Source organism: Octopus sinensis, linkage group LG2, assembly GCF_006345805.1.
Source record: "Octopus sinensis linkage group LG2, ASM634580v1, whole genome shotgun sequence".
In the NCBI taxonomy this organism is placed as follows: Eukaryota; Metazoa; Mollusca; class Cephalopoda; order Octopoda; family Octopodidae; genus Octopus; species Octopus sinensis.
This window is the reverse complement of record NC_042998.1, coordinates 53,111,559-53,129,859: the sequence shown is the minus strand read 5'-3', so window position 1 is coordinate 53,129,859 and position 18,301 is coordinate 53,111,559. Positions and strand designations below refer to the sequence as shown.

Below are 18,301 nucleotides of genomic sequence, written 5' to 3'. Positions count from 1 at the left end.
GGAAATAGTTAACTAATACCATTTACACCTATATAGTACTTTATTTGTATCAACCCTGGAGGAATGAAAGGCAAAATTGAACTCAGAATATAAAAAGTTAACATTACAGTGAGTCAAGCGGAAACATTTCAGTGAGCCAAGTTCATGACAAATTACGTTCATATTTGAAGCTATTTTTCCTTATTTGCTGTGAATGTTTTTTGTTTGCTTCTTAGAAAGACATTACTATTGCAAAAACCTTATTTCCTCCTCCTCTTCCTCATCCCTCCTCTTTGCTCTTTCTCTCCTTGTCATCATCCACCTTCTCATCCTCCTAGAAATGTAGGATCTGTATTTTTACTTAATGTAACTAATATATGTTATTACTATTGTGACTAATGCTATAGTTGAGTTGGCTGCAGCTATATGCTCTAGGTAGACCTAGTATTGATTTGGTTTCATTTCCCAATTAAGCTGCAACGTTTATTTGCAAAGACTATTGGTTCCTATATTTTCTTTCTTTGCAGCATAAAATTCCAATAAATAATTGTCAGTATAAATAAAGGCAATTTTAGTGTATTTGACACCAGTTCTTTAATGTTTTAAATTCATAGATGTGGAGTGGAAACATGATTAGAGTGAATCATATTTATAGCCACTTCTATTTTTTTACTATTTCAAATCTCAGGTACATTTCAGTTTCTTTGTCCGTAGAGTACAGATGTGAAAGGGGAGGTCAACAAAGTACAGGATGAATCATTCCTCCACTTATACACTAATTCATTCAATGAAATTGTTCTGTATTGAATTTTATTTTATTTCACTTTTTTGTCTTCAAGGCAGAGGTAAAAATAGTGAACTTTAGACAAACTACTTCTCAAATTACTAAATGATTGCTAATCAGAAAATATATTTGTTTATATTTGTATGCATATGTCAGTGAGTATGAAATTTTGAGAAAGCTTAAATGTGTATGTTTGTGTATGACCTGTTGAAAGTAATTATGTACTGGTGAATTCTTGTGTGTATTTATGTATGTACAGAAATGAACTCAGAATAATTATGTGTGCATGTATCGATATATTTGTTTGCCCACCACTATGTATATAAATTAGTCGGGACTTATGTTTATGTATGTATCATGTTATATGTGTCCAGCTTCCTAATCATATGTACTCTGTAGCATTGATACATGCTAGAGCCTTAAAAGTGTAATATTAGTTTCAAATTTTGGCACAAAGCCAATAAGTCCAGGGGAAGGTGAAAGTTGATGAGATCAACCCTAGTGCACACAAGTATTTATTTTATCGACCCTGAAAAGATGAAAGCCAAAGTTGACCTTGGCTGAATTTGAACTGAGAACATAAGGCTGGATGAAATGCTGCTAAGCACTTTGCTTGTTGTGCTTATGATTCTGCCAGCTCACTGTCTTTAACCCTTTCATTACCAACCTGGCTGAAACCGGCTCTGACTCTGAGTACAAATGTCTTGTTTTCATAAGTTTTGAATTAAAATCTTCCACCAAACCTTAGTCACAATTTATGCTCCTAACACTAGCTGAATGATAACCAAATTATTTTACTAAGTTCTTCGTTATATTTAAAGTAATTGAAAGAAACACAGAGCATCTCAACAGAAATACAGCAATGAAAGGGTTAAAGATGTGGACACTGGGCTTCACTGAGGAAATGACAAGTGCCTGGGTGATGTGACAATTTGCTATACTTGATTAGATGCATAAGTAAAATCGCTGTCTTTCACACATACAAGCTTATCCTTTCAGATGATAGTGCCACCTAAACAGCACCTATGCCAGTGCTTCATAAACATACCCATGTCTGTGCTGCATAAATGTACCCATGCCAGTGGCACATAGAAAGCACCCAGTACACTCTCTTAAGTGGTAGGCAGTAGGAAGGGCATCCAGCCATAGAAACCATGCCACAACAGACAATTGGAATCTGGATTGCTCCCAACAGGCCAGCTCCATGTCAAACTATTCAACCCATGCCAGCATGGAAAGCGGATGTTAAATGATGATGACGATGATGATTTCTAATTTTTGGTGTGAGGCCAATAATTTTGGAGGAGTGGCAAGTCTATTACTTTGACTCTAATACTCAACTGGTACTTGTTGAGGATGAAAGGCAGTTAGACTTGTTGGAATTTGAACTCAGAATGTAAAGATGGATGAAATGCCACTAAGCATCTTATAAGCATGCAAACAGTTCATCCAGCTTGCTGCCTTATCTTTGTTTAATATTAATATTGATGGAGGTATAGCAAATATTCCTTCAAAATGAGCAAACAAAACAGAGTAGCATTGTAATCCTTTTCAATAAACTTGTTTTTGTTTTTTTTTGGTACTCTATTTCATTCAGTATTTAATTTCTATATAGGAACCTACTTCGAGTAAAATACAGTCTAGCACTATGTAAATTGAATTTATAAATACATTCTATTAGCACCAGCAGATATTTAGTTCTAGAATTTCTCTTATTGCATACACAATTGATTGAACAAATGTACATTTATTAGATAAATATTAAACACTCAGAAACATTTCCTTTCTATATTGGATAAAATATTTTTTCTTTACTTTTATCATAGAAAAGTCATTTCACCATTTCAAAATTAAACAGCAACTCAGCCAAAGAGTTTCACTTCATATATTTTAAAACTTTAGAAATAATAAACTAACCTTTACCATTCAGTGACTATTTACAATTAAATAATTGTTTAATCTTTTTCCTGTTATTACTCAATCCTATTACCAATTTTCCTATAATGCAGTAAACTAGTTACTAAAGTGCCAGCAACCAATGGTGAATGTTGTACTTTTGCTTATGATCACTCTGTGCGTGTGTGTGTTTATCTGTCTATCTGTTTATCATTCTGTCTATTTATTTATCTATCTGTCTGTCTCTTTGTCTATCTATCTGTCTGTCTATCTGTCTAGCTATTCATTTGTCTGTCTGTCTATCTGTCTTTTTATCTGTTTATATATCTATCTGTCTGTCTGTCTATCTATCTGTCTGTCTGTCTATCTATCTATCTATCTATCTATCTATCTATCTATCTATCTATCTTCTATCTATCTATCTGTTTATCATTCTGTCTATTTATTTATCTATCTGTCTGTCTCTTTGTCTATCTATCTGTCTGTCTATCTGTCTAGCTATTCATTTGTCTGTCTGTCTATCTGTCTTTTTATCTGTTTATATATCCATCTGTCTGTCTGTCTATCTATCTGACTATCTATCTATCTATCTATCTATCTATCTATCTATCTATCTATCTATCTATCTATCTATCTATCTATCTATCTATCTATCTATCTATCTATCTATCTATCTATCTATCTATATATCTATCTATCTATCTATCTATCTATCTTCTATCTATCTATCTATCTATCTATCTATCTATCTATCTATCTATCTATCTATCTATCTATCTATATATATATATATAATATATATATATATATATCTGTCTATCTATCTATCTATCTATATCTAGATAGATAGACAGATATAAATAGATAGATAGATAGCACTGTATCAACTATCCTATCAGATGTTGTTATACACCATTGGTCACTATGTGCTTCTTTGCATTTAATGACTTTTGAATGATGCCATCCTGCTGATTATGCCATTCTGTCACAGGGTTACCAGTTTACAGCTGAATGGACTGGAGCAACATGAAATGAAGTGTTTTGCTCCAGAACACAATCCCCCCACCAGTTGGGGTATTGAAACTACAATCTAATGATCATGTGTGTTTAACACCTTGTCCATTAGGCTACATACCATCACACACACACTGATATGTCATCGTCATAATCATCTAATGTCTGTTCTCCATGCTGGCAAGGGCTGGATGGTTTGACAGGATCTGGCAAGCTGGGGAGCTGCATCAGAGTCCAGTTGTCTGTTTTGGCATGGTCTCTACAGCTGGATGCATGCCCTTTTCAGAGTGTACTGGGTGCTTTTTATATGACACCAGCATGGGTGATTTTTATGTGGCATCACCACAGGTGCATTTGACATAGCACCAGCGTATGTGCTTTTTATGTGACACCAAATGGGTGCTTATTATGAGGCATCACCATGGGTGCAGTTTATGTGACACCAGTAGCCATGGCATTGCCAAGTAGATTGCATGACAAGGACCTTTCAGCTAAGAAAGCAGGTGGAACTAAGAGAAATGGCTGAGTGCCGGGTGAGAGGCTGGAATATGATAGAAGGACAAGGATAGCTGTCTTACTACAGAGGAGATACAGCACCAGCATGGGCGTTTTTGATGTAACACCAGCACAGGTGCTTTATATATGGCACCATATATATACATATATACATCATCATCCTCATCATCATCGTTTAACGCCTGCTTTCCATGCTAGCATGGGTTGGACGATTTGAGTGAGGACTGGCGACCCAGATGGCTGCACCAGGCTCCAATCTGATCTGGCAGAGTTTCTATAGCTGGATGCCCTGATATATTTATATATATATATATATATATATATAACGGGAAGCTTTATGAAAATAGACAAAAGACGAAGGCAGGTGGAAAACAAACGAACAATTGTATTAGTATGGCGCTCAGGAAATATAAATAAAACAAGTATATATATGGATTGACCTTGTATATGCACCTATATGTACTGGCTTGAGCAAAGTATTTTTGTGGAATGCAAACAGGTGGTCATAAAGAACTCCTCTCTTTCCATACCACTAATGTTGTCTTATGCAAAGTCTTTTCTGAAAAGCTACAACAGCTTGTTGCCATTGTTACTGCAGGCATTGTCATCAAGATACAGAGAACCAATGTAGATACTGCAAGGTATTTCACATGACCTTCTAACAGTCCCACCAACCTCTTGCCCTGGCTAAGTTATTTTGGGATGAACCCCCAAAAGCATGAAGGACAATATTGATCTTGGCAATATTCAGAGCTTAGACAGTCAGAACAAATACTGCAAAGAAATTCTGCCCAATGTTCTGATGACCAGAGAAAAATGTTATCTAACTCCTACTATGTTTTTCTAATTACCACTTTTCCCACTACTGTGGTTATTTTGGATGTTGGAGAAATAAACACAAACTCACTGTTTTGATTATACATGGAAAAGTTAATAGCTGATAAAAATCATGAAACAAATATTAATGCTGTCTCACATGAATATACAATTAACAATATTAATCTTTGTATATTTTACTATTATTTTTATTTATCTCTATTCAAAAATTGATGTATATTTATATGATTCCTTTATTATGATAACATTTGTGACAATGTTATTATATATATTTGATATTTCCCAAACTTTCTGTATATATATATATAGACAGCACCACTAATAACTGTTGTTATTGTCTAATATCTATTTACAATGATTGAATTGAAGCAAACATTAGAGTATTAGAATATTTGAATAAATACTCATTTATACACGTTTTTCTAGCAGTTTCAAGCAATGTATTTCACATTTGTGCAAATACGTATGAACACATACAAAAGCAAATACATATCATTAATTATATCTCTTATAGATTAACCATTGAAGTAGATATGTAGTAAATAAAAATACATGCATAAAATAGTAACTACAGACATTTAGCTGTATGCATTCAGGCAGATGAAAATAATGTAGGAGAGCTTTCCTTTGAATTAGTAACCCCAAGATAATAACATCAAACTAAAATAAATTATAAAAATCATAAAGCAACCACTTATAAATATGTCACATTGTCCCAAAGTGACTATAACGGTTAAGTTAGTTTACTATCAGTAAAATGTAATCCCCTGTTAAATGTCCATTTCAAGCAGAAGTTATTGGCTTTTCTGTTTCATACCATTCCCAATCTCTCATATTCTTTAATACCACGATGTCACCAGAGGATAGTAATTTTATGCTATTTTAATGCATATTTCAATTTTAACAAGCTAATTTTGTAGCTTTAAGTATCTTTTGCATGGGAAAGCAATTATAGTTAGTTAAGCTCTTTGAAGTTAATATTACTTGATGTAGTCTTGTCACAAAGGAGGAATGAATAAAGAGAAAAAAAGGAAATGAGGAATGCATAAATTTTTAAATGATTTTTGTCATATCATTTTCAACAGGTATCAGACTGAAATATATCGATGTCATTAGACAAATGTTAAAAACAAGATAATAATAGCATCTTAAAAATTTAATAATGCAACTACTCTAATTTATTATCTCATTTACAAGAAAATAATTAATAAAAAATATTGCATTAGCTGTGTGGTAATAACTGGGATTTGTACCGGAGACATTCAGATTTAACTATAAAAATAACAAGTCATTGAGGGAGCATATACATAGTTATTCAACTGACTAGAAATAGCGACCAAATATTACTGACATCACAATGTACTGTCTCAAAAAAGGATGCCGATGCATTGGTTAATGTGATGTGAAGTGTCTGTGATCTCAGTTGGAATGCTTTTGATAATGTTTTTTTTTTTTGGTCAGGGTTGGTGGAACGTCAACAAGATCAATTATTTAAATAACTTTATATTATAATAATTGACTCTATAATAGAGTATGGCATGAAAAATCTTGAAGACTTTACTTCAGAATTTGTCAGTTTAACATATTTATAATAAATCTTGTTTGATAATTTCGTTTTTGGATTTGGTTTGCAAGATTCTTTATGTGAGTTCGTGTGTTGAAGCATATTCTGTTGTATCTGGGGAGAGTCATTTTCATTTTGTGCCTTATAATTTAACACATTCACTGGTAAAAATTCCACTTATTTCTTATTTCAGGAAAATAAAAATAAGAAATAAGTGGAAATTTTACCAGTGAGTGTGTTAGATTATAAGGCACAAAAAGAAAATGACTCTCCCCAGACACAACAGAACTTGTTTGATAAGGCATTCATTAAATAATCTACAATATAAAAACCAATGCTTGAAAGACCAAACACTCAGGCTACTGAATGTTATAATACTCTATCAAATCTAATGCTTATTTATTTACAGGGTTTTGAATTAATCACATAATATCTCATAGCTTTGAAATTTCTATGATGTAATAGTTTAGTTTTAGAATGACATTGTAAGGTAGGTGTGACAGGTTGGATCTAGTTGGTTTGAACATAAAACAGGTAAAGTATTCAGGCTCAATATTGCTCAATATGAAATGCTATAGGGTTAAGGATAAAATATGAAAATCAGCCTTAAAAGATATTTATTTACAGTTTTGAAAAAGAGTTCATTTGAGAAATGTTTAACGTTTACTTTTTTGCATTTTGCTTTATCAGAATAATTATAAAAAAAAAAATTGTAGCTTTAACTTTTTAGCATTTAAACTAGCCATATCCAGCCCAAATATTCAACCTGTTATATATTGAAAACAGCTAAATCTAGCCTCTCACACCTATCCTACAATGTCATTCTAAAAATAAACAGTCGTATCATCAAAATCTTGGTGATACAAGATAATGCCTGATTAATTCAAAGAAATGTGACTAAATAAGCTCTATATGTGACAGAGAAATCTAAATGTGATTGGGTTAAGGTAGTTTATTTGAGAACTGTATTTGCTGTTTTTATTATGCTACATCAGAATTGCTATTTTAGGGTAAAAATAAGAAGTAAAATGGTCTTGAAAAAATTTATTTACAGCTTGAAAATGGGTTTTATTGAGAAACATATACCATTTACTTTTTTTTTCTTATCACACTATCACAAAATAACAAAGCATGCAAGATATAAGTGTATTTGCTTACAAAAGTAATAAAGATGTATTTTAGGGAATAAAGACATACATAAAAACTTAAAATAGTTTCTTTACCAAATACAGTGTTTCTTAAATTCTCACATTATTTTTCCATTTCTGTCAACACAAACATAAACATTCCAAACAAAGAGTTGAAAATTGGATAGTCATGCTTACCTCCCTTTTTTTGCCTTAACCCTTTTGCTTCACAAGACCAGCATGTAAAATCCAACCTTTCAATCCCTTGATTATTTAAGTTTATACTAAAAGAAAAAGAAGGAAACTATTCAATAATAAGAGAATTTAAAGAACGGAAGTATTCAATAAGCTATTTCACTTTTTTGCACATGTCTTCAATATCATATCTCTGCAATACATTATTATCATTCTTTCTATTTACTTTACTGATTTGTCTGTGTCACATCCCAGCTCCATCTCGCAGCTTAGAGGTGCAACACTTTCTTCAACACATGAGTTGTTCTAAGTATTGCTGCCATCTGAATACTTCCTAAGAAATATTCACATGGCCAACTTTCCCCTATGAAAAATGCTCCCAGCACTTCTATACCACCCTTTTCCTGAATAGCCACCTCAGGCACCAGCACCCTGCACACTCGTCAGGATGAAGAGGTTCAATCACTCATTACAGATTAGCTACTCAGATATGAGTTAATGCCATCCCTGCTGATGAATGGACTCAGACAAATGTTACTACTCTCAGTCAGTGTAGGCCTGGAAACAATAGTAGCTAAGGAGTGGTTCCACACTTCTCAAAACCATGGAATTCCTGAACCAGGGTCTCACAGCCAGAGGCAGTTTAAAATCATACCCAGCACACAAATACTAAATAATCTATGAAAATTACACTAATGTATAGCAACTGTTTTAAAACCACTGCCAAAATACATCTAACATGCCTCTGATATTCAAAAGTTAATTAAAAGACAAGTAGAATGTTATATAATAATCAACATTATTATCTATAATATTATTTCTGTTATTTTGTAAAGAAATGGTTTCTAATTATTTGCTCTTATTATTCCTCATTGATTGGTGAATTTCCCTTCTCGCTTTAACTTCCAAAGCATATTAGCTCACAGTTCAAGCTATTGATTTTGTAACCCCACTTAAATCATTATATTCTATTTATCAATTTATTTGCCATTGACAAATTAATCTTTCCCTCTAACCCCTTTATTTATCTCTCTCTGCTATTTTATTTCCTTCTTTCTCTCTCTCTCATTCTCTCTCTGTTCCCCCCTCTCTCTCTCTCTCTTTCTTTTCATCTCTTTCTAGAACTAACACTTTGACATTGTATTGTTGCAGTTAAAATATTAATGAATCAAACATAATGAAATCATCATTATTACACTGAAAATATAAAAATCATCTTCTCTCCATGCTTCTCTATATGGACATCATCATTCTCATTATCATCATCATAGCAATCATTATGACTATTATTGTTATCATAGCTTTTGAGTTTGTTTGTTTTTTTACCTTTTTCAACTATTCTCATCCTTTAATTCATTCTTATCTGTTTCCTCATCAGCAGGGTGATGACATTAAATTAGGGGAGTATCCCTCACCACCTCCACTACCACCATCGTCATCATCATCATTATCACCATCGTCATCATCAATAAGTCCCCAGATCTTTACTGGCATTAATATCAATATTAAGTATCAATTATGCAAGTAAGACTTGGTAAGGAAATGCAAAATACATATATATATATATATATATATATGTACATGTATATATATATATATATGTACATGTATATATATATATGTACATGTATATATATATGTACATGAATATATATATATGTACATGTATATATATATATGTACATGTATATATATATGTACATGTATATATATATGTATATATTATCATCATATATATGTGTGTGTGTGTGTGTGTGTGTGTATAATTGTATATGTAATTGTATATATTTCCTTCCTTGTTCTTATCAACATGGAGGAACAAAATTGCTTTTAAACACTGCAGCAAAAATATTTTTTATTTGTTTTATTGGTAGTCTAGTCTAGGTAACATTTTTGAAATCTTATCTTATATTTGTTTATTTTTATTTTTGTAGGACTGCATTCATCATTGGATGTTTTTTAAATTGATGACAAGATTCACATACCAATATGTTTCATATATTCTCCTTCCTCCTTCAACTGATGTGATCTAATACCATTAGGTAAGTACTGCACTTACTTCTGATAGACACTGGGGGATTTTGTATTTTTGTTGTTGTTGTTGTTTCGCTTTATACATCATCTTTGATATTTCAGGCCTTAAAACTTATATCTAGAAATATTGAAACCTCCCAGCACCAACTACACCATTATGAAGTGGTAGTAATAGCAGGAAGGGTAGTTGTGTTGTTGGTAAAAGAAGGTGTAGTTTTGTTGATCGATGAACTAATGGTAGTCTTTGTGGTATCATCACTATTGATGAGGAATATAATCGACAATGTCTGCAACATCAGTCAAATATTTTCAACCCTATTCAGATCTCACTTACATATTTGACCCTTTAGCATTCAGGTTACGCTGTCAAAATTAAACTCTGTCAAATTAAGCTCTGTCAAATTAAACTCTTTAGCATTCAGTTTACTCTGTCAAATTTAACCCTTTAACATTGAGATTACTGTGTCAAATGTAATGCATATTTATAAACAATGTTTTAAATTAATCATGCAATATCTCATAGATTTGTTTGTCATTTCGAAAATAGACAATCACATTATCAAAATCTCAATGTAAAGGAGGTGTGAGAGGTCTAGTCTGGCTACTTTGAACATAAAGCCTGTAGAATATCAGTGCCAGATATGGCCAGTTTAGATGCTAAAGGGTAAAAACATCTTCTTCCATCACTGAAAAGCTAATCCCAATAAAAAAAAAAATCTTTGCTACATTGTTCAGGTTACACCAGTAAAATTGTATCATGGTTTCTGGAATTGGAGGAGATTTTCCTCCTTATAAATATTTTCATTTATTTCCTTCATTCACAATCTTGCAATCAAGACAATGCCACTTCTGTATCCTCTATTTCTCTCTCTTGAGAGAGGGGCACATGTCATGGGTGTTAGCTTTTTTTTCATTCTTCATTGCATAGCAACTTTGTAAACATGTTTATGAAATCTCTTCAAAGGTCTGCTGTCAGCAACAAATCAGCTACAACAATGAAATTAGTTTTCCTGTTGCATCTCATTGTACAGCTTAGCAAGGGTTTGATTAGGAGAATTCTCAATCATTGTTATATTTCAGAAGAGTCATGTAATTAAAACCCGTAAACAGGCTCACCAGCTGTTCTTTGCTCCCAACACTTTCCACTATGCTGTTTTTCTGTGGCCCTTTCAATGAGTAGAGATTTCTAAACACAAATTATTTGAAAGCTTTTACTATTGAAAAGACCACAGAGTGGTATTGTAAAAAATTTGGTGTAAAGAGATAGAATATAGAAAAACAACAACCAGTTTGGTTGTGTAAAGTTTCTAATCTTATAACTCCTCCAAAACATAACAATATTGGTTGCAACATTTGGTGTCTAAGAAGTTTGCTTCCTAACCACTTGGTTCCAGGTTCAATTCCACTGCATGGTGCTTTGAGGGAGTGTCTTCAGCTATAGCACCAGGTTCACTAAAGCCCTGTGAGTGGATCTGGCCAATGGGAACTGAAAGAAACCCATCATATATATATATATATATATATATATATATATATATATATATGTGTGTGTGTGTAAAAGGGTTTTGTATGATTGTGTATAGCGGGATATATATCATTCAAAGAAATTCCAACTCTGTCTGTTTTCTATGTTTCTATGTTTCTATGTTTATATTCTTTATAATATTAATATAAAATATATAGTATAAATAATATATATATATAGTAAAATGAAATGAAGTATTGATTGTCTTATTGAATAGATGAAATATTGAATATAAAATATTAGGGGACTAGTATATTTTCTTGCATTATAATATATTATATATATATATATATATATATACCAATTAAGGACTGAACACGAAAAAGTTGACAGTCAACATGCTAGATATAGACATCAAATCGCCACTCTCCACAAAAGATTATATATATATATATATATATATATATAAATTAACAGAATGAGATTAAAAAATCCAAGGCTGTAAATAGTTTTTAGAACATTTATAAAGAGGTCTCACTGCTGTTTCCGGGATATTTTATATATCCTTTCATCTGAGACAGTGCAGGAAAATGTTTAAGTAATAGTCATTATAGAGAAGATATGAAATACAGAGTAAAGTGGAGGAATGAAAACAGAAATGAGGAAACTTATATACATACACCATTCTGCTTAAATAATGGAACTGCAAATATGTGAATCCTTATGTAAATCACGTCTATTTTCATTCCTCCACTTCACTCTGTATTTTATATTTTCATTATAATAACTATCACTTAAACATTTTCCTGCATCGTCTCTGATGAAGGGATATATAAAATATCCCGGAAACAGCTGAAAGACATTCATTCTCTTTATAAATGTTCTGAAAACTATTCACAGCCTTGGATTTTTAATTTCATTCTGTTAATTTTTATATATATACACATGCTAATACACGACCTACATTGGACTCCTCATTCATATCACTATCGAACCTGGAGCTTAACTATAGTCTGTCCATAACACTTACTCTTCTTGACACCAATACCTCTCATGTCCTATATATATATATATATATATAATATATATATATATATATATAAGAATATATGAATCTATGAGTGTGTGCATGTGTTTTTTGTCCACTACTGCCTGCCTAACAACTGGTATTGGTTTGTATATGTCCCTATAACTTTGCTGTTCAGCAAAAGCGACCAATAGAATAAGTACCAGGCTGAAAAAAGTAATTGGTACTGGGGTCAATTTGCTTGACTAAATACTTGAAGGTGGTTTGGCATGGTCACAGTCTAATGAGTGAAGCAAGTTGAAGATGAAAGATGACTAGATTCAAAATATTCTAAATCACATATACCAAATATTCAGTAATCCTAGTTGGACTGTAACCACACACATGCATGCAAACATTCAAACATGCACTCACTTACACACACACACACATGCTCAGATGCACATGCATTCACTCACATGCACTTGCACACACACAGACATACACATGCATGCAAACATTCAAACATGCATTCATGCACTCACACACATACACACATGCAAACATTCAAACATGCACTCATACACACACTCATACACACACATGCACTCACACACACACATGCTCACATGCACTCACATACACACACACACACATGCAAACATTCAAACATACACACACACATGTTCACATGCACTCACAGACACACACTCACACACATGCAAGCACTCAAACATGCACTCACATGCCTCTCACACACATGTTCACATGCATATGCACTCACTCATACATGCACATGCTCACGCAAGCATTCAAACACACATTCACACACATTCCCACATGCACATGCACTCATTCACATCCATTAACATGCACATGTGCATCTGTGCACACACACATGCACTAAATAAGATAACCATGTACAAGTCACAGTTGGCTTGGCTGAGTTGATAAGACCACATTTTATCCCCATTTCTGCATTATATCATCATCATTCTGTGTTTTAAATCTGGATTTTGTCCCCATTAACAATAATAGCTGGAACTACCTCAATGTCATAGCAACTGAAGCAGACAGGTGCAGCCCACCCCAACATTTGGGCTGGCTGATGCCTATTCTCCCTTTGCTATCATGAGGCTTTAAACCTCTCGGCCCTTCTGGTGATCTCTGAATCTTGCAGAACTATATCTTATTAATATATCATTCCGTTGTGGGGCAGGTGCAAGTGAACCACTCATCTCCAGGTTCAGGCTAATATAATTATCTAAATATTATCTAAAAATGGGTGCAGGTGTGGCTGTGAGGTAAGAAGTTTACTGCCTAACCACATGGCTCTGTGTGGCACCATGGGCAAATTTCTTCTCCTGTAGCCTTGGGCCAATCAAAACCTTGTGAGTGGATTTAGTAGATGAAACTGAAAAACTGAAAGAAGTCTGTCATGTATGTGTGTGTGTGTGTGTGTCTTTGTGTGTGTACCTTTGTGTGTATCTTTGTGCTCCACTACCTCTTGATAACTAGTGTTGGTGTGTTTACATCTCTGTAACCTAGTAATTCAGCAATAGAGACTGATATAAAATTCTTCATTACTCTCTCATGAGAGAGGGGCACATGCCACAAGTGTTAGCTTCTTTCCATTCTTCATTGCATAGCAACTTTGTAAACATGTTTATGAAATCTCTTCAAAGGTCTGCTGTCAGCAACAAATCAGCTACAACAATAAAATTAGTTTTCCTGTTGCATCTCATTGTACAGCTTAGCAAGGGTTTGATTAGGAGAATTCTCAATCATTGTTATATTTCAGAAGAGTCATGTAATTAAAACCCGTAAACAGGCTCACCAGCTGTTCTTTGCTCCCAACACTTTCCACTATGCTGTTTTTCTGTGGCCCTTTCAATGAGAAGAGATTTCTAAACCCAAATTATTTGAAAGCTTTTACTATTGAAAAGACCACAGAGAGGTATTGTAAAAAATTTAGTGTAAAGAGATAGAATATAGAAAAAGTACTTTTGTAAAGTACTTTGCAAAGCATAATAAGTACTGGAGTTGATTCATTTGCTTAAAATAATTTGAGGTGGTGCCCCCAGCATGGCCACAGTCTAATGACCGAAACAAGTACAAGATAAGAGATAAAAGATTTTTTTTTAAAAATTTCTTTTCAAATTAAACAACTAATACATAGTGGAGGCATCTTAATAAATGAAACCATCCATGGTTGAAATTCTGGTTCTGCCCATGTCCTTGTGTGTGGAGGCACATGGCCTAGTTGTTAGAGCAGTGGACTCGCAGTCGAGGGATCGCGGGTTAGAATCTCAGACTGGGCGATGTGTGTGTTTGTGAGCGAAACATCTAAGCTCCATGCGGTTCCGGTAGAAGGTAATGGCGAACTTCTGCTGACTCTTTCGCCACAACCTTCTCTCACTCTTTCCTCCTGCATCTTGCAGCTCACCTGTGACAGACTGGGTGTCCTGTCCAGGTGGGGAACCTATACGCCAAGGTAACTGGGAAACCAGCCTTTATGAGCCAGGCATGGCTCGAGAAGGAAGGAGCATGTCCTTGTGTAGGTTATATGAAGACAACACTGGATTCAAATCTTACTGTACATGGAGCTTAGTGTGACTCTTTCCTCCAACAAAATAAATTACTCATTAATTGATGAATTTAACTGAGAAAATATTACAAGCATTTGTCACATTTATTATGAAATTCCCAGCCTTCCATTCAACATCCTTTTGATACTTTTTCAAAAAAGAACCAACTTGAAATGGCCTAAGTCACTCCTCTCATGATACACCAGCTCATATTTCAGAAACGTTGTTATCTTTATTTCATAGTCACAGACCTTCATTACTTTAACTTTATCATACTTATGACACTGAACTGATTGACTGATAATGAATGTAGTGTAGCTGTAAGGACAGGCTTTATTCTATTTGGTCTTCTGTGTGTTTTATATATCTATATAATTGGTTGTTGGCCATTTCTGAAAAGTGAGAATTTATTAGCCCTTTAATTGAATTAAGTTAGATTTCATGGTTATTCCTGTAATGATGCTAAATCACTATATATAAAACAGAATTTGTGTGTGTGTGGTGTATGTTCCTTATAGATTTGAAAACTGAGCAGCTAATTTTGAAGCTGAGGTAACAAAAGACTCAGTAATCTTTCAGCTACCAAATGAAGTATATTTTTTGCACAACTCTTTTTTACTACAAAAATAAGCTCACAAACGAGGTGTGGTAGCACAATTTTGAGTTCATTTTGGGGTAATATTTGGATGTTTCTCATCTACGTTGCCATGTTTTTAGTGTCAAAAAAGGCAACAATATACATGGAGTGTTATGAGTGCATTTGTGATGGACAAAACTCTATTTTTTTCAATGGAAAATGACCAAAACACATGCTTTTCTGGAAAAATTATTAACACATTTTTCATTAATAGTGGCCTTTATACCACAACTAAACTCCCAATGTGAAGGTCTTCAGTATTCCATGATAAACAATGTCTTTGAAATATTATGATACCATTTCTTTGCACAAAGCCCTATTTTTCAACAGAAAATTAACTAATGAACTATGTTCTGGCATAATTGTGATCACTTCTGGCATTTCTACCAAAAGTTATGTGTCAATGTAAATTTTCTTGGTAGCAAACGACTCAGGAATGCCAAAGGAGCATTTACAGGTTTAAATTCAATAAAATTTCCCCAAGGATTATGCACAGTAAGAGCCTATATTTATACAAGTGTGGTAAAGATGTGAAGCAATGACTAAAACCATTTGAGCCTTTTTGCTTTTAATATTCAACCCTATTTATGCAAAGTTGCTTATTGTTATTACTATATATATATATATCACGTATGAAACATAACAAAAATCAACGCTGGCTATAATCTCTATAAAATATCTGAAGAGATAACCTTAACAGGTATTTATAATGTTTACAAAATGGATGGGAAGGAATATTTTCTAGACAACAGTAAAATAGGATAGAAAAGTGTGTGTACTGGGTAACAAACATAACAAATGATTGAAATGAATATTGTAATGAAGTTGTTCATTGCCCTCCACCATCATTTGATAACTGATGTTGGAGTGTTTACATCCCTGTAACTTAACAGTTTGGCAAAAGAGACTGATAGAATAAGTACCAAGTTTACAAAAAATAAGTCCTGAGGTCAATTTCTTTGAATAAAAACCCTTTAAGGCTGCAGTTAAATGACTGAAACAAGTAAGAGGGTAAAAGAATATATATATATTTAATGATGAAATGGAAGTGTCAAGGATAGCAGACAGTAAAACAGATTTTTAGAAATCAAACTGAAAGACTGAATAGTCTTGCATAGAAAATGAATAATGTTTTTCATCCAACAGCCACCAAAGAAATATTACATCTCTGAATGGGAACTCACATATAAAATTTAGGAACAATTTTGAAATAAAAGGAGATCAGTTAATGATTGTAAAGGAAGAGTAAAGGACAAAGCGAAAGAAGAGATACAAAAAAGGGTGTAAAAAATGCAGAGTTGTGTGTATACAAGCAACATGCTGTAATTATTGATAGGCACAGGAGTGGCTGTGTGGTAAGTAGCTTGCTTACCAACCACATGGTTCCAGGTTCAGTCCCACTGTGTGGTGCTTTGGGCAAGTGTCTTCTACTATAGCCTCAGGCCGACCAAAGCCTTGTGAGTAGATTTGGTAGACAGAAACTGAAAGAAGCCTGTCGTATATATGTATATATATATATGTGTGTTTGTGTGTCTGTGTTTGTCCCCCCAGCTTTGCTTGACAACCAATGCTGGTGTGTTTACATCCCCGTAAACAGAAGAGACTGTTAGAATAAGTACTGGCTTACAAAGAATAAGTCCTGGGGTCAATTTGCTCAACTAAATGTGGTGCTCCAGCATGGCCACAGTCAAATGACTGAAACGAGTAAAAGAGCAACTATGCAACTGTATTGTCTTTGATGATAGAAAAATTTTAGACATGTCTGAAGGGTGTTTGTTATTTTGTATAGAAATCAAAGGAACTGAAACCTCTGTATGAGAGATAAAGATAAACAGATAAGAATCAGTTTCATTTAATTTTCTTTTTGTCTTGCTTTATATATATTTTTTTTATTTGTGTGTGTTCATGTATGTGTTTGTATATATGTGTGCGCACACACAAGTATTCTAAAACTCTACAGGAGATGAATATGATGATTAACAAGATATTTTCTTTAAAAGTTAGGTACGGGCATGACTCTGTGGGAAGCAGTTTGTTTCCTAATTACATGGTTCCAGGTTCAGTCCTGCTGCATGGCACTTTGAGCAAATGCCTTTTACTATAGCCCCAAGCTAACCAAAGCCTTGTGAATGGATTTGATAAACTGAAAGAAGCCTGTTGTATGTATGTATGTATGTATGTATGTATGTACGTATGTACGTATGTATGTACGTACGTATGTATATATATATGCATGAAGATATATGTGTATATGTGTCCCTGTGTGTTTGTCATCACCAATTGTCAAGTGATGGTGGGGACAGACACTACTTGACAACTGGTTTCTTTATGTTCCCATAACTTAGCAGTTTGGCATAAGAAAATGATAGAATAAGCACCAGGTTTTAAAAAATATAAGTACTATGGTCAATTTGTTTGGCTAAAATCCTTCAAGGCAGTGCCCTAGTATGGCCACAGACAAAACCAGGTAAAAGCTGAAAGATAAAATACAGTAAAAGAAATGTGATATATGTCAAACAAAAAGTTCATGGTAGAATAAATAAGGTATTGTAAAGAAATAAATTATGTGCTGATACAGTATAAATATGCACCTGTGCTTTTCATAAGTATTTCTGTTTTTTAATCTTATCCAACTACTGACAGATTTGTGTTTATCATT

The 18,301-nt window shown here is 33.5% G+C and overlaps 1 long non-coding RNA gene across 1 annotated transcript in view; it reads left to right on the top strand.

The window, feature by feature from the left end:
- The window catches only part of LOC115232518, a 293,191-nt gene that overhangs the window by 131,297 nt on the left and 143,593 nt on the right, over window positions 1-18,301 (top strand). The window contains exon 2 of the long non-coding RNA XR_003883638.2: window positions 9,847-9,954. This is a non-coding gene — a long non-coding RNA (uncharacterized LOC115232518). The remainder of the gene's footprint in view (window positions 1-9,846; window positions 9,955-18,301) is intronic.